The sequence below is a fragment of the Podarcis liolepis genome, assembly GCF_965112155.1.
Source record: "Podarcis liolepis genome assembly, chromosome: W".
NCBI lineage: Eukaryota > Metazoa > Chordata > Lepidosauria > Squamata > Lacertidae > Podarcis > Podarcis liolepis.
In genome coordinates this window covers 38,252,559-38,278,862 of record NC_139568.1, presented here as the reverse complement: position 1 = coordinate 38,278,862, position 26,304 = coordinate 38,252,559, and positions in this window count along the sequence as shown.

The following is a 26,304-nucleotide window of genomic DNA, read 5'->3' as shown; positions in this document are numbered from 1 at the left end:
GAGCTCCACGTGGGAGACTGGGTTTGGTTAGCAGCCCACGCAGTGCCGGCCAGGTCGTTGGCCAAGAAGAAACTAGGGCATAAACAACTGGGGCCCTACCAAGTCGAAGAGCAGGTCAACCCGGTAGCGTTCAGACTGGCACTTCCGGAGGGTTCCAGAATGCATCCGGTATTCCACAGATCGGTGCTCACTCCCTACAAGGCACCGCACAGGTTCCAGGAACCTGGAACGGCGCCGAGTCCGGTCAGAGACAGAACAGGGCACGCGGGAGTGGCACAGAAGGAGCGCATCAACGAAGTCACGGAGATTTTGGACTCCAGATGGGGGGAAGAGGGGGTAGAATACTTTCTCGCCAAGGAGGGCACCCCGGCCAGTGCGAACAGCTGGGTGCCGGGCTACGCCTTGGAGCAGAGGCACGGGCAAGGGAGGAAACAGAGAGCGAAGGGGAGGAGGCAGAAGAAAAGATGAGTGATGACGACGACCCGAGATCTCCTAGTCTTTCCAGTGAATCAGAGGATTCACAGAAAGGAGCACCAGTGGCCAGGGCAAGGGGGGAGTCTAGGGGGGCACCCCAGGAAGATAGAGCCAGAGGGGACTCAGGGGGGAGCAGCTGGAAATCGGGACCAGCGTCACCGCCAGGAAGCAGGGAAGAGGAAAGGAGCCAGGGGGGAAACGCTGGCAGCTCACCACAGGAGGGAGGGCATGAGTCAGGAGTGGCCACACCTCCATCGGGGAGCGAAGAAACGGTTAAGAGGAAAGTGGAAGGTTGGGCGCGCGCGCCAAGTTCAAATGCAGAGGAAGGCGGCGCAGTAAGCAGCCCCGAAAGGGAACCAGGTCCTAAAGCCCGGCGCAAGGAGGCAGGAGGGTCCGGGTCAGCGTCAGAAGAATCCCGGAAGGAAGAAGCCCCGGGGGGTAGAGGGACCCAGAGGAGGACAGTCAGGCGGAAAAGGTGGAGCAAGGCTAGGATATTAAGTTGGTGCACACGGGGCGGAGACTCAGACGGAGCTTCGCCGATCTAGCTACTAGACGTAGAGTTGCGCGCAGCAGCGTGAGAATGGAAACTGTAATTCAATAAAGACTTTTACTTAATGATCGCTGGCTAGCGTGATCCTCTGTGAGCTAGGATCTTCAAGCAGCTCTGATAACATCATATAGGGCTTTTATGAAAACCTACGAGATGGCGGTGAAGGCTGCTAAGAAGTCATACTTCTCGGCCTCCATTGCATCCGCTAGCTCTTGCCCAGCGCAATTATTTAGTATAATCAGGTCTTTAACGTCCCTTGTGGGACAGCCAAATTTAAATAACAATTTGACACTTAGCTGTGAGGCATTTGCGAGCTTTTTTGCGGAGAAGGTCTTGTTGCTCTGCCATGACCTCCCTGCCAATTTGGATACAATAAAGGAACTGGAGGCCCCTCGACTGTCCTCGGGTCCAGTATTGGACCACTTCGACCGGATATCCCCAGCCGATGTGGACAGACTCCTCCGAGCTGGAAAGCCCACCACCTGTCCTCTCGACCCGTGCCCGTCTTGGCTGATTAGAGCGTGTCCAGACGAGGTGCGGGCCCTCCTGGGGGATATCATCAATTTGTCCCTTGGCACGGGGACATTCCCAGGGGAACTGAAGGAGGCAGTGGTGCGCCCGCTCTTAAAGAAAACATCATTAGATCCTTTAGATCTATCCAATTACCGCCCGGTTTCGAATCTTCCGTTCCTGGGTAAGGTGATTGAGAGAGCGGTTGCCGAACAGCTTGGTGGGTTTCTGGATGAAACATCGGCTTTGGATCCATTCCAGTCCGGCTTCCGCACTGGTCATGGGACCGAGACGGCTCTGGTCGCCCTAACAGATGATCTTCGTAGACAGCTGGATCGAGGCGGGTCGGGGCTGCTGATTCTTCTAGATCTATCAGCAGCTTTCGACATGGTCGATCACGAACTTCTGGACCACCGCCTTGCTGACGTGGGGATCCAGGGCACAGTCCTTCAATGGCTGCGCTCATTTCTCTCTGGTCGGGGACAGAGGGTGGCGCTTGGGGGGGAATTGTCATCGCGCCACTCCTTGGTGTGTGGAGTACCTCAGGGTGCGATACTCTCCCCGATGCTTTTCAACATCTTTATGCGCCCCCTCGCCCAGCTTGTTCGGAGTTTTGGGCTGGGTTGCCATCAGTATGCCGATGACACCCAACTCTATCTGTTGATGGATGGCCATCCTGACTCGGCCCCAGACACACTGACCAGATGTTTGGAAGCTGTGGCTGGATGGTTACGTGGGAGCCGGTTGAAGCTAAATCCTTCGAAGACAGAGGTCCTGTGGCTAGGGCGGGGCGATATGGGATTGGGGGGGCAACTCCCATCTCTTGCGGGGGCGCAATTAGTGCCAGCACCGTCTGTTAAGAGTTTGGGTGTAATCTTCGACGCCTCCCTTTCCATGGAGGCGCAGATTGCAGCTATAACAAAGGCGGCATTTTTCCATCTCCACCAAGCTAAGCAGTTGGCTCCTTACCTCTCTCGCCCTGACCTAGCCACTGTGATCCACACGACGGTCACCTCCAGATTGGATTATTGTAACTCGCTCTACGTGGGGCTGCCCTTGAGACTGACCCAGAAACTCCAGCGGGTGCAGAATGCCGCGGCGAGACTCCTTATGGGGTCTTCGCTGCGAGATCACATTCATCCGGTGCTACACCAGCTGCACTGGCTCCCGGTGGAGTACAGGATCAGATTTAAGGTGCTGGTTTTAACCTTTAAAGCCCTATACGGCCTAGGACCCTCGTACCTACGGGACCGCCTCTCCTGGTATGCCCCACAGAGAAACTTACGGTCTTCAAATAAAAACATCTTGAAGGTCCCAGGCCACAGAGAAGTTAGGCTGGCCTCAACTAGAGCCAGGGCTTTTTCGGCTGTGGCTCCGATCTGGTGGAACACTCTGTCACAAGAGACCAGGGCCCTGCGGGACTTGACATCTTTCCGCAGGGCCTGCAAGACAGAGTTGTTCCGCCAGGCCTTTGGCCAGGGCACAGCTTGACTCCCTCCCTCAGCAATCTTCGCGGAGCTCTGGCCCAATGGTTGCCAGTGGCCTGAATTAATTAATTTTACAATGAATGATTTTAGAGTGTTGTTTATGTTATACTTTTATACTGTTTTATTGTTGTTAGCCGCCCTGAGCCCGGCTTCGGCTGGGGAGGGCGGGATATAAATAAAATTTGTTATTATTATTATATAGCAGATATGCAACACGCGCACGAAATTTGGCAAACGCTGCAAAGAATCCATCGAAGGGATGCTGCAGGTACTGCGCTGTTGCATTTTGAAAAACTCACAAACATGAGACTGGCGCCTGATGGGGATGTGATGGTGCATTTGACAGAGATGAAACATTTACGCCAGCAGATGGCGCAACACAATTTCCCTCTTCAGGAAGAGATATTTTGCTTTATGATCATTAACAGCCTTAATCGGACTTACAAAACCGTTGCAAGTCAACTTGGATCTCTACCTGTATCTGTTAACTTTTGATAAGAGTGATTACAAAAGTTGTACAGCATGTGAGTCTAAAATGCTTTCTCTTGCAGGTATATCGGACAGAGCCAAGGATAAAAAGGCACCTAAGATTACCAGTGTTTGGGGGGGGGCCACTAGGGGGCGCATCAGAAGATGGCTGACAATAACATCTCTCCGACCCACACGAGGTAATTTGAAGGCTATGATGGGGGTAATTAGCCTCCTTACCCCCCCCCGGATGGTGGGGGGGGACTGCCCTTGCTTGCTGTGCCCTACACCACCCCCGAATTTGTGGGGGTGAAGGCACTAGGCACAAAGCCCTCCTGTGGGATTCCGGCACTCCTGGACGCCGTCCCTGATCCGCGCCACTAGCTGCAAGAACTTCAAAAGAAACAATTTGGATGAAGCTAATTGCACATATTTCAACGAAGAAGGGGGAGTAAAGACTGCTGACAGAAGAGATCTCTGATAAAACAAGACAAGAATAAATCATGAGAAGATACGCCAAGATACGGTATGGCAAATGATACGGTATGACTGATGGGGAAGGGGGGGGAAACTTTCTTTTCTTTCCTTATGTGATTAAACAAGAACCCCCTCCCCTCACGAGTCATAAATGTCGTTTTAAGGACTTAAGCTGTGGATTTAAGACTGTGTGGAGATAAACTTTCGAACCAAAGCATGTTTTAAGAAGAGCGTGGAATGTACAAGAGCTCTGGAATGACACAGTTAAAATTGCCATCGCCATATTGGGAAGTTCTGTCAGAGGTTTTGAGTCTGGGAGGAGAAATAGAGCTGCTTTTATACTGTGGGTGAAACTCCTCAGAGGGACTCAAGAGCAACAGTTTTGCGAGATAATGATGGAAAGAGCGATGTTATCTATGAAGGTGATGATATATGAAAACCATCTCGATTTGAGGATTGGAAGAACGAAAAAATTCACACAGGATTAATATTGGTGTTTATCGGCTTAAGGAGACTATCAGAAGAGATCATAAAGAAAAAAGAGAAAATATATGAACAAGATGTGATGTGGAAACAGCAAGATAAGAGTGGATAGAATTATGAACTCTGTTTGGACTGATTTGGTCTGATTTGGACATTAATGCAGTAGCAAGAAGATGATCAGAATCCCCCTTCGGATCTTGAAATATGGGTCCCCCGAACAAAATTTAAAATTCGGCTTTGTAATTCGGAACTTATGTGATGTGATTTAATTTGATTTGATTGGCCGGTTAATACAAATTATTTTTTTTAAAAAAAAGATTACCAGTGTTTTTCAGCGAGTGTATGCTGATGTAATTGGTCCTCTAGCACCATCTAGAGGCAATGCAAAATACTACCTTGTATTTGTTGATCATTTTTCTCAATATGTATGGCTATATATATTGGGATCACCCAGAGAAACCTTAGCAAGGTTTAAAGAGTTTTGTGATAAGGTTAAGAATATTCATGATGCTAATATTGATTTTCTTTTCACAGATGAAAAGCCCATTTTTCTTTCACAGGATTTTCAGGATTTCATCAAGAGACAACGGATAGAGCATAAAATTGCTGTCTCAGAAGCTGCATGGAACAAAAGTGTGTGTGTAAAGGTGAACAAAGAGTTGCAGAATGGCATGAATGCACAATTTCTGAGTTCACATTTGCCACGTGAGTATTGGGCTGAATCTTTATCTTCTTATTGTTACACTTGGGTGAGAAAGGTTTCAAAAGGTATGGAAAGTTCTCCTTTTGAGAAGCTATTCCACAGGAAACCTTCTGTAAATCATTTTAAGGTTTTTGGATCTCACATCCGTACAGAAACTCCAGATGGGGTAAAGAATGCCAGAGGCATTTTTGTGGGTTATGAAAAGGGTCTCTACAGAGTAATTTTGTCTGAATCTGGTCAGGTGATTCTCACAAAGTTTCTAGAGAGCACTCCGAGACAGGAGACAGAGGTTTTTCAAACATTTCCCATTGCTGACAATTCAGATGATGATTCTGATGATTCTGATTATTCTGGTACTGAGTGACACAGAAAGCTCAGGAAGTTCTGTTGACACAGTCATTGAGAGAGGTTCACACACAATGGAACCACAAGTTAAGGTTGAACCACTGTTTACTGTTGGAACCACTGTTTCACAGGTTAAGGTTGAACCACTGTTTACTGTTGGAACTGGTTCTCCAAAAGGTCCTGAGGATGAACCAGTCAGCAAGGAGGATCAGCACCTCATACGCAGGTCTGAAAGAATCACAAAGGGCGTACCACCCAAGAGGTATTCTCAAGAGTTTGCTAATTCAGCTGTTGCATGTATTACTATTGTTGACAACTCAAGCCTGGTAAAAGGTGTGTCTAAGTCAGAGACAAAGACACAACAGGGAGTTGCTAAGCGTAACACTACATTCCCTAACCAAGGTAATGCAGATGCACTCATTCCTTGGAAAACAGACACCCAGAGAGTTACATTGGTGAAACCAGTGGCGAGTAGTTCCAAGGGTGGAACTGAAACAACACGAGATTGTTACATGTATAACAACTGTTTGTTTTCTTCTCTGGATCAAGCTTTGTTCGCAGCTAACGTTGATTCATATGGGGGAGTATGTTACGATATAAGAGCAACGCAGCTGCAAACTGGCAGCTTGGTGAAAACATCACATGATGTGACTAGCTGTGGGAAAGAATCTTCCCGGAAGTTCACAGACTTCTCAAAGCTTTGTGAAGTGTGTAATATGAGACCTTCCTGTTGCGTATGTGAAGGAAGTCTTAGTCACTTGCTTGCTGAACACTGAACTGTTTGGACATGTTTTTTTGTAGAGTTACATCAGTCAGAAATAAACAAGATGTAAAAGGATTTCTGACTGTCTCCTTTCTCTTGCCGGTATGCAAGGAGGGAGGGGGTGAGCATTTTCCACGCTGGGAAATGTCGCCTATCAAGATCTCCCTGGTCTGTCCGGGATGTCAGCCAGAGGAAGATCACCGGTAAACAAGCTCCGAGAGCAGGGAGAGGGGCCAGCCTCTCCGGAGGGGACTTGTTTTTCCAACACGCGGTACCCCATAAAAAACCTTGGATTGAGCATTCCGAGGACTTGGTGTTCCTGCGGGTGCCTGGAACGACTCCCCCACTCCCCGGTAAGCTCTTGATAAGGGCTCAGGACTGGCACATTTGGAAACTGTGATAATTCCTGACTTAGAGACAATTCAGTGAGAATCTCAAATTTCAATTGCATCTCCGCAAATAGAACAGAGGGAATGTAATCTGAGATTGAGGGGCGTACCCCAGAAAGAGCAGGATAATTTGAAGGATTGGTTAATTGAAGAATTTGCAACGTACTGGGTTCTCTCAAAAGAAGAATTAAATTCCTGGATTGACAAGGCCTACAGATTTGGACCTAAAACAGATACTAAGATTACACATGACTGTATGGTGTTTTTTAAAACTAAAGAGCAGAGAGATATTATTTTAAGCCACCATTATAAAAAAAGTTTAGATGAGAAGGGAAGAATTCTGTTTAAAGACATTCCGACACACTTTTTGGCCCTGAGAAATAATTATACGGATTTGGCTAGTGCCCTAAGAAGAAAGAACATTTTCTTCAGGTGGGAGTTCCCGGAGGGACTATCTTTTAAATTTCAAGGAAGGAAACAAAGAATAAGAACTGTCAGAGAGAAAGAAAGATTTCTGGAGAAAAACGCAAAAGAGCTTGGACTGGAAAGTTCTCCTTTACTGGGGGCAGGGGCAGTGGGCCCCTAACAAATCAGGATGTCTTTGAAAATTTACTCCTGGAATGTAAATGGTCTAAATTCACGTTTTAAAAGGAATCAAGTTTATGATGTATTGGCAAGACAGAATTTGGATATAATCTGTTTACAAGAAACACATGTTATAAGACTTCACAGGAAAATTCTCCAAAATAAGAAATTTGGGCAGGAATTTATTTCATCCGACAAAGTGAAAAAATAGGTGTGGTTTTTTTATGTTAAAGAAAAATGGAACCCCAAATTGCTGTTTAAAGATGAGGAAGGGAGGTACATTGCAGTTGAAATTACGACACAAGGCGATAAATTTCTTTTGCTGGGAATTTATGCACCAAATGATGGCAAAGTGGAATTCTTTAAGAATCTGGACTTAAAACTTATGGATTATATGGATTACAAATTGATTTTAATGGGAGACCTGAATGGAGTAGCATCAACATTAATGGATAAAACACAGGGACAGAAAAATCCAAGTTCCGGCAGACTACCAAAGATTTTCTTTGATATGACTGATAAATACAATTTGTCGGACGTATGGAGGCTACGAAATCCAATGGAGAGAGACTATACTATACCAGAGATGTGGTTCCTAAGGTTACTAAAACAGAAATTTGCCCTAAGACTTGCTCAGATCATAATGCAGTGGTTTTGGAGATGAAATTATACCTGCAGGGCTCCTTTAGATGGAGGATGAATGATGAGTTGTTGAGGAATGAACAGATGATTAGTAAGGCCCAAAAGACGCTAAAAGACTATTTTGAACTAAATATGAACACAGAGGTAGAAACAAGAGTCATTTGGGATGCAAGTAAGGCAGTAATGAGAGGTTTCCTCATAAACAGAACTCGATAAAGAAAAAGATACAGGATGAGAAAAAAGAGAAAATTCTGTCTCAAATAAAGGACAAAGAGAAGAGTTTAAGATTAATGCCAAAGAGTCAACAGATTCCAAAAGAAATTAAAGCATTGCAGATTCAATTTTCTCAAATTATTAACCAGGAAATAGAATGGAAAATTAAAATGATGAAACAGAGAAATTTTGAATCTGCGAATAAATGTGGGAAATTGTTGGCTTGGCAATTAAAAAAGAGACAGAAGCAAAGTACTATTAGAAATATTGTATCTGATGGAAAATCTATGGAAAACCCTGCAGATATAAGAAAATGTTTCCAGAAATACTTTAAACAGCTGTATAAAAAAGGTAAAGAAGATAAGGATAAAATTGAGCAATTTCTTGAGGCAAATGAAATGCAGAAAATTCCTGAGGATAAAAGGTTCCTACTAAATGGCATGAAAAACAGATCAAGATAGACAGGCCTTGTTTCTGTGAAAAAAGTTAATTATTTGGGTATGAACTTATCGGTAAAGAATTTGAATCTTTATAAAGATAACTATGAAAAATTATGGAATGAAATCAAGAGAGATCTTGAGATATGGTCAAACCTAAAACTTTCATTGATGGGCCGAATATCGGTGGTTAAGATGAATGTATTGCCGAAGATGTTGTTTCTATTTCAAGCTTTACCAATCATTGATAATGTTAAATGTTTTAAAGAATGGCAGAAGGCATTGTCTAAATTTATCTGGCAGGGGAAAAAACCTAGAATTAAATATAAATTACTTACAGATATAAAAGAAAGAGGGGGCTTTTCCCTACCAGATTTGAAGATATACTTTGAAGCTGCTGCCTTCTGCTGGATCAAGGATTGGATTCAATTAGAGAATGATGATGTGGAGGGACTGGATAATCAATTTGGATGGCATGCATATTTATGGTATGACAAGATAAAGGCCCACAGTGGTTTTAAGAATCATGTAATTAGAAAGGCGTCATACAATGTATGGACTAGATACAAAGATCTCTTAGTAAGAAAAACACCAAAATGGATTTCACCAATGGAAGCACAGGCCCTAAAAAGTTAAATATGGAAAACAAATGGTTGAGGTATTCAGATTTGTTAGAGGATCAGGAAGGTTTTAAATTAAAACCATTTGAACAAATTAAAGATAAAGTGAATTGGTTGTGTCAGGGGTTCAGGAGCAGAGACGCAGAGAAGGGAGGAGACAGAGAGCGAGGGGGAGGAATACGAAGGAAGGATGAGTGGGGATGACGACCCGAGATCACCGAGCCTGTCTAGCGAGTCCGAGGATTCCCAGAAGGGAGCGCCAGCAGCCAGAGCAAGGGGGGAGAGCAGGGGGACACCCCAGGAAGAAGGGTCCAGAGAGGGATCAGAAAGCAGCAGTTGGAGATCGGGACCCACGTTCCCAGCCGGGAGCAGCGGGGAGAAAGGGGACCAGATATCGGGCTCCGGAGACTTTCAGAAGGAGGGAGGGCATGAGTCAGGAGTAGTCACGCCCACCTCGGGGAGCGAGGAAACAATCAAGAGGAAAGTGGAGAGTTGGGCGCGCGCGCCAAGTTCAAATGTAACGGAAGCTGGCGCAGTCAGCAGCCCAGAGAGTGAACCGGGTCCCAAAGCCCGCCGCAAGGAGGCGGAAGGGTCAGGGGGGTCCGCGTCAGAAGAGAGTAGGAAGGGAGAGACCCAGGGGGGCAGGAGGACCCAGAGACGGAAGGAAAGGCGCAGGAGGTGGAGCAAGGCTAGGGTATTAAGCTGGTGCGCTAGAGGCGGAGACTCAGACGGGTCTTCGTCGTTCTGACCTAGAAGAAGTAGGGCTGCACGTTGCAGTTTGGAAATGGAACCTGTACTCCAATAAAGACTCTTTGAAACTGAACGCTGGCTGACTTGGTCCTATGTGAGCTGGGACTGGGCGGCAGCCCTGACAGTAAGACCCGTCTCTTAAGCTTCTGACACCTGATACCTCGCAGCGGAGACAGAAGCAGCTGGAGGAGGGGATCGGTGTGTGGGAGCAAGCTCACGACGGTTGGCAAAGATGACGGAAGCAGAGAAAGTTTCAGCGCTGCAACAGGCAGTTACCCAATTGAATGCGGAGGTACTGGCATCCAAGAAAAGGGAGGAGGATGCGGCAGCCGCCTACCGAGATCTCCACGCCAGGTTTGAAGCATGGGTTAAGCATGGCCAGCCAGGACCCAGACCGGAGGGGGTTGGGTTGGCACGGAGAGCAGGAGGGCTGGTGGCTCACTTCGATGGGAATTTACAACAGTACCCCAACTTTCGAGCAGATGTGATGTGCGCACTGCAACTGCTGGCAAAAGACTTTAGAGATGAGGAAGAGAAAGTGGGGTTTATACTGTCCCATTTGCATGGGGATGCGAAAGCGTGGCTGCGCAATTTGTGGAGGGATAAAGATCCGGCGCTTCAGAGTGCAGATGCCTTTATCAAAGCGATGGATGCATGTTTTTTGTCTACCATTGATGTGGATCTTGCCCGACTGGGACTGAAACAAGGGAGGGCGAGCGTCCGGCAGTACCACGCCCGCTTTTTTGCGCTGGTCAGTGCATTGGAATGGGACCGGGACTCGCCCCCAGTCAGGGACCTGTTCTGGGAGGGTCTCAGCTCTGCTGTGAAGGATGAAATTGCGAGGGGGGAGAGGCCCCAAAGCATGCAGGAGGTGGTCCAAAGGGCGCTGACTGTGGGGGTGAGGCTGGAAGAACGTCCATGGTGCAGAGATGAAGGACGTGGAGGGCGCGAAGCAGCGAGAAGTTTCTCTTTCGTTCCAAGGGAAGCAGCGCGTGCGCAATCCACACCTCCGCCAGGAGGGGGAGTGGAACCTATGGAAGTGGGAGGCGCCAGGGCTCAGTCAGCTAGCAGAGCCTCTGCACCGACAGCAGTCAAGACTAAACCTCCTAGAGGGACCAGGAAGTGTTACTTATGCGAGAGCCCTCAACACTTGGCGAAAGAGTGTCCCCAGAGGAGCTCCAAGCACACTGCAGCCTCCGCAACGGTGAAAGTGGCCACGCAATGCAGCGAAGCTCAGCAGGGAAACGACGATGTCTGGCTGGAGACAGAGGCACTGGGGCCCAGCCAGACGCATCAGTGAAGCAGTCCCCAGCGATATTGCAACCCACGGACCCCCTCCCACCCAAACCAGTAGTGCAACTCACAGCGTCTCTCCAGCTACCCAATGGAGTCACCATCGAAGTGCCGCTTTCTGTGGATTCTGGAAGCAACGCAGACTTTATAGCACAGGATTTTGTGGAGCAGCACGCTATAAAGCTGCTGCCTGCCACTCTGCCCCTGCAAGTCGTCACAGTGGATGGCAGAGAGTTGCTAGGGGGGCAGGTGGTGAAGCAGATGCCACCAATGGTGATGCAACTTGGTAACCACAGGGAAGTCATCAGTTTTAATGTCACCCGACTGTCGGACACGCCCATTGTGTTGGGCATGAGTTGGCTGGACAGGCACAGTCCAACGCTGGCTTGGTACCAGAGACAGCTGGTCTTCGGCTCCTCTTACTGCGCAGAACACTGCATCCTGCCCAGGCAGGAGGGGGAGGAGGAGGACTCACAACTGCAGTTGGGAACGTTGCAAGCAGTTCCCCACAAATACGCGGACTTTCTGGAGGTCTTCTGCGAGAAAGAGGCAGACAAGCTACCACCGCACAGGCAATATGACTGCAAGATTGACCTCCTGCCAGGGGCGACGCTGCCGAAGGGGAAGCTATATTCCATGTCTGAGGACGAACTACAGGAACTCAAACAGTTCATCGATCACAATTTGCAGCGCGGTTTCATCCGGGAGTCCAGCGCAGTAGGGGGCAGTCCTGTGTTCTTCGTGAAGAAAAAGGACACGCCCCAAAAAAGATTGGTCGTGGATTACCGCCTCTTAAACAGAATGACCAAGCCCTCCGATTTCCCTATGCCCAGGATTGACGACCTGCTGGCGACGGTGCGCAAGGGACGCGTGTTCACCAAGTTGGACCTGCGAGGAGCGTACAATCTCATCCGCATGAGGGAGGGCGATGAGTGGAAGACAGCCATGTTCACGCCTCTGGGCACCTACGAATACAGAGTGATGCCGTTTGGTTTGCAAAACGGTTCTCACTGTTTTCAAGCTTTTATGCATCACGTGTTGGCGGGACTCCTCTACAAGAAGTGCGTCTGCTTTCTGGATGACATCCTGATATTCTCTGACTCGCAGCAAGCACACGACCAGGACGTTCGGGAGGTGCTGAAGAGGCTGCAGCAGCATAGACTGTACGCCAAACTGGAGAAGTGCCAGTTCGACACGGCGGAGGTGGATTTCTTGGGTTACAAGCTGTCGGACAAGGGGCTAGCCATGGACAGCGCCAAGGTTCGTGCGGTGTTGGATTGGAAGAGCCCGCGCAACCGGAAAGAGGTCCAGAGGTTTGTCGGATTCGCCAATTTCTATCGCAAGTTTATCAAGGGGTTCGCGATGCAGACGGCAGCTATTACGGACACGCTAAGCTCCAAGAAAAAGAAATTCATCTGGACGGAGCAGGCGGAGCGGTCCTTTCAGACACTCAAGCGTCTCTTCGCGTCGGAAGAGCAACTGCTGCATATCGACCCCGGCAGACCGCTGAGGGTGGAGACAGACGCGTCCGATAGAGCAGTGGGAGCGGTACTGCTGCAGAAGGACCCGCAGGGGGTCTGGAGGCCGGGGGCGTTCTACTCCAGAAAGCTCAGCAAGTCGGAGCAGAACTACACCATCTGGGATAGGGAGCTGCTTGCCATTCATGCAGCTTTCAAGGCGTGGAGGCACTTCCTGATCGGCGCCAAGCACACGGTGCAGGTCTGCACGGACCACAAGAATCTGGAGCACTGGCGCACGGCTCGGTTCCTGAACCAGAGGCAGATCCGTTGGGCGGAGTTCTTTGCTGACTTCAATTTCCGAATTGAGTACGTCCCGGGCGACACCAACATCATGGCGGATGCCCTGTCCCGAAAACCGCAGTACCTCGAAGAGGCGACGCCAGCGGCGGCCATGCACATCTTCGCGCCAACAGCGTGGGCGTGCGCTTCAGCCACAGTAGACCTGGATGCGGTGCGACGGGCGTTGACGGACGACTCATTCGCGCAGGCGAAGATGGCAGAGGTGCACAAGGGCATGGCGAAGGGCGACGAGTTCCAGATACGAGACGGCTTGCTCTTACGTAAAGGGGCCGTCTACGTGCCGGGAGACGAACTTCGCGCCCGGGTACTGCAGCAGCTGCACGACGCACCCACGGCCGGGCACTTTGGCACAGAAAAAACGGTGGAATTGGTCGCAAGAGACTTTTGGTGGCCCAGACTGAGGGGGGAAGTCGCGGACTACGTCGCGAGGTGCGACACCTGCCAGAGGGCCAAGCCGGTGCACAAACCACCGGCGGGACTGCTGGAACCGCTGCAAACGCCGTTTGAACCATGGGAGAGAGTGGCCCTGGACTTTGTCACGGATCTCCCCAGCTCGAGAGGCAAGACAGCTGTACTAGTGGTGGTGGACTTGTTCACCAAGATGGCACATTTCATACCGTGTGCGAAGGTGGCCACGGCAGAGCAAACAGCCAAATTGTTCATAGATCACGTGTTCAAAGTGCACGGGCTGCCGCGGTCTATACTGTCCGACCGCGGACGCCAGTTCATCTCGAATTTCTGGCAAAAGCTGATGGGCTTCCTGAACGTCAAGATCAACCTGACATCGGCAAGGCACCCGCAGACCAACGGGCAAGCGGAGAGGGTCAATGCCATCATGCAGCAGTACTTGAGATGCTATGCCAATCAACAGCCTGCGACGTGGGTGGATTACCTGCCGCTCGCCGAATTCGCCTACAACAACACGAAACACGTATCCACAGGGGTGACGCCGTTCTTCGCCAACAATGGGAGGAATCCCAGAACCTTCCCGGGACTGGACAGAGTGGGGGAAGGGGAACCACAGACGGCGGACGCTTTCGCATCTGAGTTGCAAGAGGTCCACGATCAACTCAGACGGCAGCTGGAGCTGGCGAAGCACGCATACAAGGTCCAAGCTGACAAGCACAGGCGAGTTGGCGAGGAGATCCGAGTGGGAGACTGGGTCTGGTTGGCAGCCCACGCGGTGCCGACCCGATCGTTAGCCAAGAGGAAGCTAGGGCACAAGCAACTCGGTCCATACCGAGTCGAAGCGCAGATCAACCCGGTGGCTTTCCGGCTGGTGCTACCAGAGGGTTCCAGGATGCATCCGGTGTTCCACAGGTCGGTGCTCACTCCCTACAGGGCACCGCACAGGTTCCAGGAACCAGGAACGGCACCGAGTCAGTCTCCGGAGCGGACGGAGGTGGGGAGATTGCCACAGCAGGACCCCATCAACGAAGTCACGGAGATTTTGGACTCCAGATGGGGGGAAGATGGAGTGGAATATCTACTAGCAAGGGAGGGCACCCGGGCCAGTACTAATAGCTGGGTGCCGGACTACGCCTTGGAGGAACCCCTGCTCAAGGATGAGTTTCATGCCCTTTTCCCACACAGACCTATGCCAGCGGGCTTCTTCGACGACTGGTTGTTCACGCCCACGCTTTCCTCCAGCACGTTCCATGGCTTCGACTCGGAAGGGGAACCCGCACCGCGCACACGTTCCCCAGAGGGGTCACCGGAGGGTTCGGCGTCCGACAACTCGTATTGGTGGGACGATCGGCCAGAGGAGCAGTGGCGCCGGAAGTGGCAGGAGACACCAGGTCCAGCGACAGACGCAGAGACGGACATGGACGTTTGCGGGGAGGACCTTGGTTTCGAGCACGGCGGCACCGAAATGGAGGCGGAGGAGACCACCGTTGACGAACGCGGGGAGGAAGACTCGGAGGTCTTCAGTTGGCGGCCAGCAACGGGGAGCGAACTGTATCCGACATTCACTCCCGTGATGACGGAGCACCCACCAACCACCCTTGAAAGCGGGGAGGGGGGAAGGGGGGGCTTCGAGGGGGGATGGATGTCAGGGGTTCAGGAGCAGAGACGCAGAGAAGGGAGGAGACAGAGAGCGAGGGGGAGGAATACGAAGGAAGGATGAGTGGGGATGACGACCCGAGATCACCGAGCCTGTCTAGCGAGTCCGAGGATTCCCAGAAGGGAGCGCCAGCAGCCAGAGCAAGGGGGGGAGAGCAGGGGGACACCCCAGGAAGAAGGGTCCAGAGAGGGATCAGAAAGCAGCAGTTGGAGATCGGGACCCACGTTCCCAGCCGGGAGCAGCGGGGAGAAAGGGGACCAGATATCGGGCTCCGGAGACTTTCAGAAGGAGGGAGGGCATGAGTCAGGAGTAGTCACGCCCACCTCGGGGAGCGAGGAAACAATCAAGAGGAAAGTGGAGAGTTGGGCGCGCGCGCCAAGTTCAAATGTAACGGAAGCTGGCGCAGTCAGCAGCCCAGAGAGTGAACCGGGTCCCAAAGCCCGCCGCAAGGAGGCGGAAGGGTCAGGGGGGTCCGTGTCAGAAGAGAGTAGGAAGGGAGAGACCCAGGGGGGCAGGAGGACCCAGAGACGGAAGGAAAGGCGCAGGAGGTGGAGCAAGGCTAGGGTATTAAGCTGGTGCGCTAGAGGCGGAGACTCAGACGGGTCTTCGTCGTTCTGACCTAGAAGAAGTAGGGCTGCACGTTGCAGTTTGGAAATGGAACCTGTAATCCAATAAAGACTCTTTGAAACTGAACGCTGGCTGACTTGGTCCTATGTGAGCTGGGACTGGGCGGCAGCCCTGACAGGTTGCAATATTATCAAATTAACAAATTATATAAGATGGATAAGAGAAATGGTTTTGCAACAGAAAAAACCAAATTGGAAATGGAGTTGTTAGATACTGTCAGGGGTTCAGGAGCAGAGGCAAGGGCAAGGGAGGAAACAGAGAGCGAGGGGGAGGAGGCAGAAGAAAAGATGAGTGATGACGACGACCCGAGATCTCCGAGTCTTTCCAGTGAATCAGAAGATTCACAGAAAGGAGCACCAGTGGCCAGGGCAAGGGGGGAGCCTAGGGGGACACCCCAGGAAGAAAGGGCCAGAGGGGGCTCAGAGGGGAGCAGTTGGAAATCGGGACCAGCGTCACCAACAGAGAGCAGGGGAGAGGAAGGGCGTCAGGTATCAAGCGCTGGCAGCTCACAACAGGAGGGAGGGCACGAGTCAGGAGTGGCCACACCTCCATCGGGGAGCGAAGAAACGGTCAGACGGAAAGTGGAAGGTTGGGCGCGCGCGCCAAGTTCAAATGCACAGGAAGGTGGCGCAGTAAGCAGCCTGGAAAGGGAGCCAGGTCCTAAAGCCCGGCGCAAGGAGACAGGAGGGTCCGGGGGGTCAGCGTCAGAAGAATCCCGGAAGGAAGAGACCCCGGGGGGCAGAGGGACCCAGAGAAGAACAGTCAGGCAGAAAAGGTGGAGTAAGGCTAGGATATTAAGTTGGTGTACAAGGGGCGGAGACTCAGACGGAGCTTCACCGGTCTAACCCTTAAGACGTAGAGCTGCGCACAGCAGCTTGAGAATGGAAACTGTAACTCAATAAAAGACTTTTACGAGTGACCGCTGGCTAGCGTGATCCTCTGTGAGCTAGGATCTGGAAGCAGCTCTGACAGATACTAATGATAAGAATATGTCTAAAATGTATAATTTGTTGTTGGAGTGGCATACTAAGGATGAACAAGTTAAATCGGTTATGATTGATTGGGCAAGAGATGTGGGACATAATATAATGATGGAGGACTGGTAGAGGCTATGGAGGAAAGGGGTTAAGTTCACTGCATGTACGAAGTTAAAGGAAAACATTATGAAGATGATGTATAGATCATAGAATCATAGAATCATAGAATCATAGAATCATAGAGTTGGAAGAGACCACAAGGGCCATCGAGTCCAACCCCCTGCCAAGCAGGAAACACCATCAGAGCACTCCTGACATATGGTTGTCAAGCCTCTGCTTAAAGACCTCCAAAGTAGGAGACTCCACCACACTCCTTGGCAGCAAATTCCACTGCCGAACAGCTCTTACTGTCAGGAAGTTCTTCCTAATGTTTAGGTGGAATCTTCTTTCTTGTAGTTTGGATCCATTGCTCCGTGTCCGCTTCTCTGGAGCAGCAGAAAACAACCTTTCTCCCTCCTCTATGTGACATCCTTTTATATATTTGAACATGGCTATCATATCACCCCTTAACCTCCTCTTCTCCAGGCTAAACATGCCCAGCTCCCTTAACCGTTCCTCATAAGGCATCGTTTCCAGGCCTTTGACCATTTTGGTTGCCCTCCTCTGGACACGTTCCAGTTTGTCAGTGTCCTTCTTGAATTGTGGTGCCCAGAACTGGACACAGTACTCCAGGTGAGGTCTGACCAGAGCAGAATACAGTGGCACTATTACTTCCCTTGATCTAGATGCTATACTCCTATTGATGCAGCCTAGAATTGCATTGGCTTTTTTAGCTGCCGCGTCACACTGTTGGCTCATGTCAAGTTTGTGGTCAACCAAGACTCCTAGATGCTTTTCACATGTACTGCTCTCAAGCCAGGTATCACCCATCTTGTATTTATGCCTCTCATTTTTTTTGCCCAAGTGCAATACTTTACATTTCTCCCTGTTAAAATTCATCTTGTTTGTTTTTGCCCAGTTCTCTAATCTGTCAAGGTCGTTTTGAAGTGTGATCCTGTCCTCTGGGGTGTTAGCCACCCCTCCCAGTTTGGTGTCATCTGCAAATTTGATCAGGATGCCCTTGAGTCCATCATCCAAGTCGTTGATAAAGATGTTGAATAAGACCGGACCCAAGACAGAACCCTGTGGCACCCCACTAGTCACTCTTCTCCAGGATGAAGAGGAACCATTGATGAGCACTCTTTGGGTTCGGTCAGTCAGCCAGTTACAAATCCACTGAGTGGTAGCATAGTCAAGACCGCATTTTACCAGTTTCTTTACAAGAATATCATGGGGCACCTTGTCAAATGCCTTGCTGAAATCAAGGTAGGCTACATCCACTGCGTTCCCTTCATCTACCAGGCTTGTAATTCTGTCAAAAAACGAGATCAGGTTAGTCTGACATGACTTATTTTTCTGAAATCCATGCTGACTATTGGTGATCACAGCATTCCTTTCTAGGTGCGCACAGACCGTTTGCTTAATGATCTGCTCCAGAATCTTCCCTGGTATTGATGTCAGACTGACTGGGCGGTAATTATTTGGGTCCTCTCTTTTCCCCTTTTTGAAAATAGGGACAACATTTGCCCTCCTCCAGTCTGCCGGGACTTCGCCTGTTCTCCAGGAATTCTCAAAGATGACTGCCAGTGGTTCTGAGATCACATCTGCCAGTTCTTTTAATACTCTTGGATGCAGTTCATCTGGCCCTGGAGACTTGAATACATCTAAACTGGCCAAGTATTCTTGTACTATCTCCTTAGTTATTCTGGGCTGTGTTTCCTTTGCTGAATCATTTGCTCCAAATTCTTCAGGTCGGGCATTGTTTTCCTTATCGGAGAAGACTGAGGCAAAGAAGGCATTGAGGAGTTCAGCCCTTTCTGTGTCCCCTGTTTGCATTTCACCATCTTCTCCTCTGAGTGACCCAACTGTTTCTTTGTTCTTCCTTTTGCTACGAACATACCCATAGAAGCCTTTTTTGTTGCTTTTAACCTCTCTAGCAAGCCTGAGTTCATTCTGTGCTTTAGCTTTTCTGACTTTGTGTCTACACGTGCTGGCTATTTGTTTGAATTCCTCTTTGGTGGTTTCCCCCCTTTTCCATTTTTTGTACACATCCTTTTTTAATCTTAACTCAGTTAAAAGTTCTTTAGATAGCCACCCTGGCTTCTTTAGGCACCTTCCATGTTTCCGTCTCATTGGTATTGCCTGACGTTGTGCTTTTACTATCTCCCTCTTAACAAACTCCCAGCCATCATGAGCTCCCTTTCCTTTTAGTATTACTGTCCATGGGATCTCACCCAGCACTTCCCTAAGTTTTATGAAGTCGGCTTTCTTAAAGTCAAGAAATTGAGTCCTAGTATGCTTGGCTGCTCCTTTCCGCTGTATAGTAAACTTCAGAAGAGCATGATCACTCGCGCCTAATGATCCTTCCACTTCTACCCCACTAACCAGATCATCAACATTGGTTAGGACCAGATCTAAAATGGCTGTTCCTCTTGTTGCTTCTCCCACTTTCTGGACAATGAAGTTGTCTGCAAGGCCAGTGAGGAATCTCTTTGACCTTATGCTCTTGGCTGAGTTTGACATCCAACAAATATCCGGGTAATTGAAGTCCCCCATTACTACTATCTCCCTTCCTTTTGCATGCTTGGCCATCTGTTCCAGGAAGGCATCATCTATGTCCACCGTCTGGCTTGGGGATCTATAGTAAACTCCCACAATGAGATCTCTGTTATTCTTCTCTCCCTTAATTTTGACCCAAATGCTCTCACTTTGGCTTTGAGGTTCTAAATCTTGGATCTCTTCACAGGTATACACATCCCTGACATATAACGCCACTCCTCCTCCTTTCTTGTCTGGTCTGTTTCTCTGAAATAGATTGTATCCCTCCATTATTACATTCCAATCGTGGGACTTATCCCACCAGGTTTCAGTGATGCCTATTATGTCATATTTAGTTTGCTGTACCAAGAGCTCAAGCTCATCTTGTTTATTTCCCATGCTTTGCGCATTAGTGTACAGACATTGAAGTCCATTAATCATTCCCCCGTGTCTTTTATTTAAGGATTTTTTCCTCCCACCACTAGGTCTGCGTGCTGTTTGCTCCATTTGGTCTATGACATTTGGATGATCATCTTCATCAATTGATAGGCTCCTACCTTCAGGAGCACTGTCTCCCTCCCCCACATTAGTCAGTTTAAAGCCCTCCTGATGAGGTTTCTGAGATTTTTGGCAAAAACATTTCTCCCAACCGTTGTGAGGTGCAGCCCATCGCTTGCCAGAAGCCCATCTTCAAGAAACTGCAGTCCGTGATCTAAGAATCCAAACCGTTCCTGTTTACACCATCTGCGAAGCCAGCTGTTCACTTCCACTATTTTTCCCTCTCTCCCTGGGCCACGTCGTTCAACTGGGAGGACAGATGAGATGACAATTTGTGCATTTAGTTGCTTCAATTTCCTGCCGAGAGCCTCGTAGTCTCTTTGGATCTTCTGGAGGCTATTGCTTGCAGTGTCATTGGTTCCCACATGAACCAAGAGGAAGGGGTATTTGTCAGTGGGTTTTATGATTCTTTGCAGTTGTTCAGTTACATCTTGGATCTTAGCCCCGGGGAGACAGCACACTTCCCGAGACATCTTGTCAGGCCCACAGATCACTGCTTCTGTTCCCCTCAGTAGGGAATCCCCTATCACCACTACACGCCTCCTCTTAGGTTTGGTCGGGGTTCTTCCATGAGCTGTCCGTTCCAAGGTCGCCTGCACATTCCCTGAGGACCGACTTTGCTGCTCGTCTTCATATACCTGATCGACTGAAATGAGGGAGAGATCCTCAAATGGAGTCTGCTCTTCGTCTTCCATGCTAGGGGAGAGGACCTCAAAGCGATTGTGTAATTCTAAACAATCAGAACGAACCCTGGGCCTCCTACTTCTTTGAGTCACGTTTCTCCATATATCTGGCACCTGTGTTGGTGAACTAGCCTCCTTCTCAGGGGAGTCCCCTGTCTCCTCCTTGATGGAGACTGTGTGCTCTGTTGCTTCCAAGAAGAGCTCCAGCTCTCTAATTCTTTGGAGCGTAGCTACACGTTCCTCCAGTTGCTGGACTTTGTCTTTTAAGAGGGCAATCAACATGCAATTGCTGCAGGTAAAGCTGCCTGCAACCTTTGGCAAGATGGCAAACATTGCGCAGGAACCGCAGGCGACAGCAGCTGTTCCCTCCCCCTCCATCTTGAGAATGTGTCGTTGGGGGTGGCTACAGCGGTCCTCCATCATAAAAAGCGTGAAGATAGGACAAATAACTCCCCCCACAAAAAACCTAGGTCTCCCCCAACAAACGTTTGAGACTAGCTCCCCTAAATCTAAAAGATGGATCAAACTGCCACAAAGAAACACACACACACACACACACACACACGAAAACCCTTTTTGCTCCTTCTTCAACTGCTGCCCTGCTAGCTCTGATAAGCTCCTCCCACAGCTAATCACCTTCCTCAACAGAAACCCTGCCCCCTCTGACCTTTGCACAGGGAGAACAGCTAATCAGCCACAAAGAAACACAAACACACAAGAGAAAACCCTTTTTGCTTCCTTCTTCAACTGCTGCCCTGCTAGCTCTGATGGTACTTGACCCCTGTAAAACTAGCAAAGATTTATCACAAGAGTGATAATCTTTGTTGGAAATGTAAAGAAAAAGAAGGTACTTTTTTCCATATGTGGTGGACCTGTCCCAATTTGAAGGACTTCTGGGAGAAGATTTATAACGAACTGAAAAAAATGTTGAAATATACATTTATTAAGAAACCAGAGACCTTTCTTCTTGGAATAACAGGTTTAGAATTGCCCAAGAAAGATGTTAAATTATTTTTGTATGCCACAACGGCTGCCCGAATATTACTTGCTAAAAATTGGAAAACACAAGAACTACCAACAGTGGAAGGTTGGCAGATGAAGATGATGGACTTTTCGGAGCTAGCTGACCTGACTGGAAGAGTCTGCGACCAGAAAGAAGAGGAGTTTCAAGAGGACTGGAGGAAATTCAAGGACTATTTGAATAAATATTGTAATATAAAACATTAGAAATTACTTGAAAGAAACAAATAGGCCTAGGGTTAAATTAAGTTATAATTAAATAAATGGGATTCAGAATGTTAAGAAAAGTGAATAAGATGGACTATAATTGGAAATTGTTTTAGTTTAATAATGCTATTGGAAAGCTGTTACTTTTAATTACAAGGAAACTCAGAAGGGAGGGATTTGAGGAAGTCAACCAAGATGTTTTAAAAGGTTGGACTTGTGAAGAATTAAGTTTGTTATTATTATCTATCTGTTTATTGTTCCCCCCTTCCCCCCTTTCTTCTTTTTCCTTTTCTGTTTTTGTGTATCATCTTGCTTTGTGGTTTGTGTTATCACGGTGGAAAATTTAATAAAATTTATTTAGAAAAGAAAATGGTTTATTTGTGTTAAGGGAGTCTGTGCTTACTAGCAGTGATGCACAGCCTGCATGCAAAAATGAGGCGTTACACAAAAAATGTTTACATCCGTGGCCTCACTGACTTGGTCATTCAAATTGGCGTAGTGTAGCAAAAATGCCAGATTTGAGTGATGGATGTGAATTACAAGGCTGTGATAAATATCTTGACTGTAATGTATGCAAACAGGTCAAGAGCCACCAAGGGTCTTATCCTCGAAGTGAGAAGGTGAGTGAGAAACCTTTTCAGCTTGTTCATGCTGATGTGTGTGGTCCTTTTAAACTCAGCAGGGGTAATTCCCAGTATGTGCTAACTATAATTGATGATGCCACAAGGTTTAGTTGGGTTTATCCCATGAAGCACAAGGCAGAGGTTTTCCTCTAAGTTTAAAGACTGGGTGGCATATGTTGAGAGGCAATTCCCACACAAAGTTTAAAAGTTTCAATCTGACCGTGGAGGCGAATTTCTGTCAGGTGCATTCCAATCATGGTTACAAAGGAATGGAATTGGGCACAGAAAGACAAACCCTCATAGTCCAGAGAAGAATGGAGAGGCAGAGAGAAAGAAAAGGTCTCTGCAAGAAATGATGGACTCAGTGCTAGAGGATTCTGGCTTGTCCAAACGCTATTGATGGGAGGCGATCTTGACAGCCAATTATGTTCAGAACTGCTTGGTCCACAGCACGATTGGAACAACACCCTATTTTATGCTGTTCAGAAAAAAGCCCAAAGCTGATCATTTGCGCACATTCAGTGTGAAGGCATGGGTTCATGTGCCACGATCACAGTGCAGAAAGGGTGACCCCAAAGCACAGCAGCTTATGTTTGTTGGTTACCAGGATTTGAGCAAAGGGTGGAGGTTTGTGGTTGGAAATAGTGGGCTACATGCTAATTCAGAGGTTTGGTTCCAGGCATCAAAGGGTGGTTACTACATTTGAGTGTTAAAAGGGAACCAGGCAATGTAAACACTGAAGAGAAAGGTGACAGGGCTGTAAAATCTGCATCTCCTGAGGCTAGTGAACAGAATGCCAGTCATTTTTCACCAACATCAAAGGATGAGTCTTACTCTCCTCTAAGGGGGCAAAAATCTGAGGGGGATGATAGTGAAGATGAGGCCAGTTTTACTCCAAGAAGATCAGAGAGGAAGAACATAGGAATTCCGCCAGATCGTTTTACGCCTGGTACAGCTCACGTGTTCCATGTAGCTAGAGCCTCAAAGCTACAAACAAGTAATGGATTGAATGAATGAATGAATGAATAAATTTATTACGGTCATAGACCAGAAGAAAAGAAAAAAACATAAAAGGCAGCAATAATTTACAAGGGAATGATGGTGTCAATTAAAAGTTGTAAAATTATACATAAAAACAATACACATATACACACACACCCACACACACACACACATACACACTCATATATGCACTACAGTATATGTATGGGCTTAAAAAAAAGGGGGGGGGCTTATCCAGGGGTCAGATCTTTTACTTTTTTACAGCTAATGCCCTCCGCTTGATCGCGGCCGCAGAAAACTTGGCCACTTTCAGTGTTACTTCTGGGTTTTTATCTCCTAGTAGGATTTTCAGCCGCTGAGATTCAGATCGACCTGGAAATTTCTGAACAATAGGGGAGATAAACAGTAACCTGATATCCCCGTAAAGGTCGCAGTGTAACAGCACATGTGAAGCCGTTTCCACCTCCTTCAGACCACATGGGCAAACTCGTTCAGCATAGGGTGTGCCCTCGTATCTGCCCTTTAGTAAGGCAGATGGCAATACATCAAATCTGGTAAGGGTAAACGCCCGCCTATATTTTGCAATTTGTAGGTCCAGCAAATATGGGGTTAGATTAAACCCTTTTCCATAATCTTGGATAGCTGGATATTTATCTATCTTGCTCATATGGTCCTGAAGCTCTACATCTCCTATTCGCTGGCTCACCATCATTTTAGCCTTTTCAAAGCCTGAGGCTATGAGTTCTTGTGGGGAAAGCCCCAGGCCCCTCAATTTTTCATAAAGCGACAATCTCCATTTAGACTGGAACGGGTCTAGTAGAGTCAATGGAGCCACTCCCACTGGGAAAAATATGAGTTTTAGCCAGAAGTGAATCTTCAGGATCCATATCCTGGCATTAATAGGGAGTTGGCCTACCTCCAGCCTAATGGCAGTGTTAGGGACACAGGTAGGTAACCCTAGTAGGGAACGATAAAATTTAGTTTGTACAGATTCCAGGGACTTGAGTTTTTGACAATTAAATATCTGGGTGCCATACATCAATTGTGGAAGTATTTTTGCAACAAAGACCTGGGAGGCAGCAGGAACATATTGACCTCCTTTTCTGTAAAAGAATCTTATGATAGCTCTGGAAGATCTTTGCGCATTTACAATGGAATTCTTAATCTGATGGCACCAAGATCCCTTCTCATCAAAAATTATTCCAAGATATCTAAAAGATGTTACTTGCTCAATAGGTTGGTTATTAATTTTCCATTTATGTCGGAGTTTTCTCTTGGAGAACACCATAATTTTTGATTTAGTGTAATTTATTATTAGGTGTTCAGCTTCGCAATACTCTGTAAGAGCTCGTAAAAGTTTTCTTAGACCCACACAAGAGAAGGAAATAAGTGCCGCATCATCTGCGTACAAAAGGACCGGGATTGGTGTATTATTTAGATTTGGGGAATGAGTACTTGCTTCCTCCATCTTTCCGACTAAGGAGTTTATATAGAAGTTAAAAAGAATAGGGGCAAGAACACAGCCTTGCTTGACACCATGGGAACTTTGGATTTCCTTTGATAGGTTCCCATAACGGTCGCATCTAACACGGATCCGAGTATTTTCATGTAGTCTACGGATAAGAAGCAAAAGACGTCTATCGATGTTTGTGACATTTAGTTTTTCCCAAAGTCTGTGCCGGGGTATCGAGTCGAAGGCTGATTTGAAATCTATAAAGGCTACATAGAGAGAGCCTCCTTTCTTTGAGGTGTATTTCTCCACTAGATGTTGCAATACCAATCCTTGGTCTAGAGTTGATCTATGTGCCCTGAAACCAGCCTGGGCTTCCTTTAGGATGTGCTCCTGTTCCAGCCAGTCCGCAAACTTTTCACGTAAGTGAGTTGCATAAAGTTTGCTGATGATGCTTAAGAGACTGATTGGTCTGTAATTGGCTGGATCAAGTTTACAGCCTTTCTTGAATATGGGAACGATGATTGCCAATCCCCAGTCCTCTGGTATTATTGCTGTTTGATCTATGCTGGTGAAAAGGGTGGCAAGGACTGGGGCCCACCAGTCAATATTGGCTTTGAGAAGTTCAGGAGAGATGTTATCTGCTCCCGGGGCTTTTCTGTGTTTGAGTGCCTGAATAAGCCTCCTAATCTCCGCGACCGACACCGGAGGCCACTCATCACCTGCCGCACACTGTATTAGTGGCTGTGTCAAAGGCAGAGCTGAATATGAAGATTGGAAAAATGCCTCCCAAGTCCCTGCAGGTATAGTATATTCCACTTCTGAGGAAGTAGATCGCACTCCATTTGCTACCAGTCTCCAGAAGGTGGCCGAATCTCTCTCTCTGGATGCATCTATTAGGCATTTCCATTCTCTTTTCTGTGCCAGGAGTTTTTTGTTTTTGATCAAAATTTTATAATTTCGTTTATCTTCAAACCAGCCCGTGGGGAGTTGGGGTAAATTGGCAGATCTATAATTCTTGTATTTTTTCAGTAAATTTAGCTTCATATCCTGACATTCTTGATCAAACCAGGGTTTGGAGTTTTTATATACTGAGGATTGCCTACTTGGCCTGTTCCTTTTTTCCTTCAGGGAATCTTGAAGGAGTAAAATTAACTCCTGAAATAAATTTATCTATGCTGATGTGTGTGGTCCTTTTAAACTCAGCAGGGGTAATTCCCAGTATGTGCTAACTATAATTGATGATGCCACAAGGTTTAGTTGGGTTTATCCCATGAAGCACAAGGCAGAGGTTTTCCTCTAAGTTTAAAGACTGGGTGGCATATGTTGAGAGGCAATTCCCACACAAAGTTTAAAAGTTTCAATCTGACCGTGGAGGCGAATTTCTGTCAGGTGCATTCCAATCATGGTTACAAAGGAATGGAATTGGGCACAGAAAGACAAACC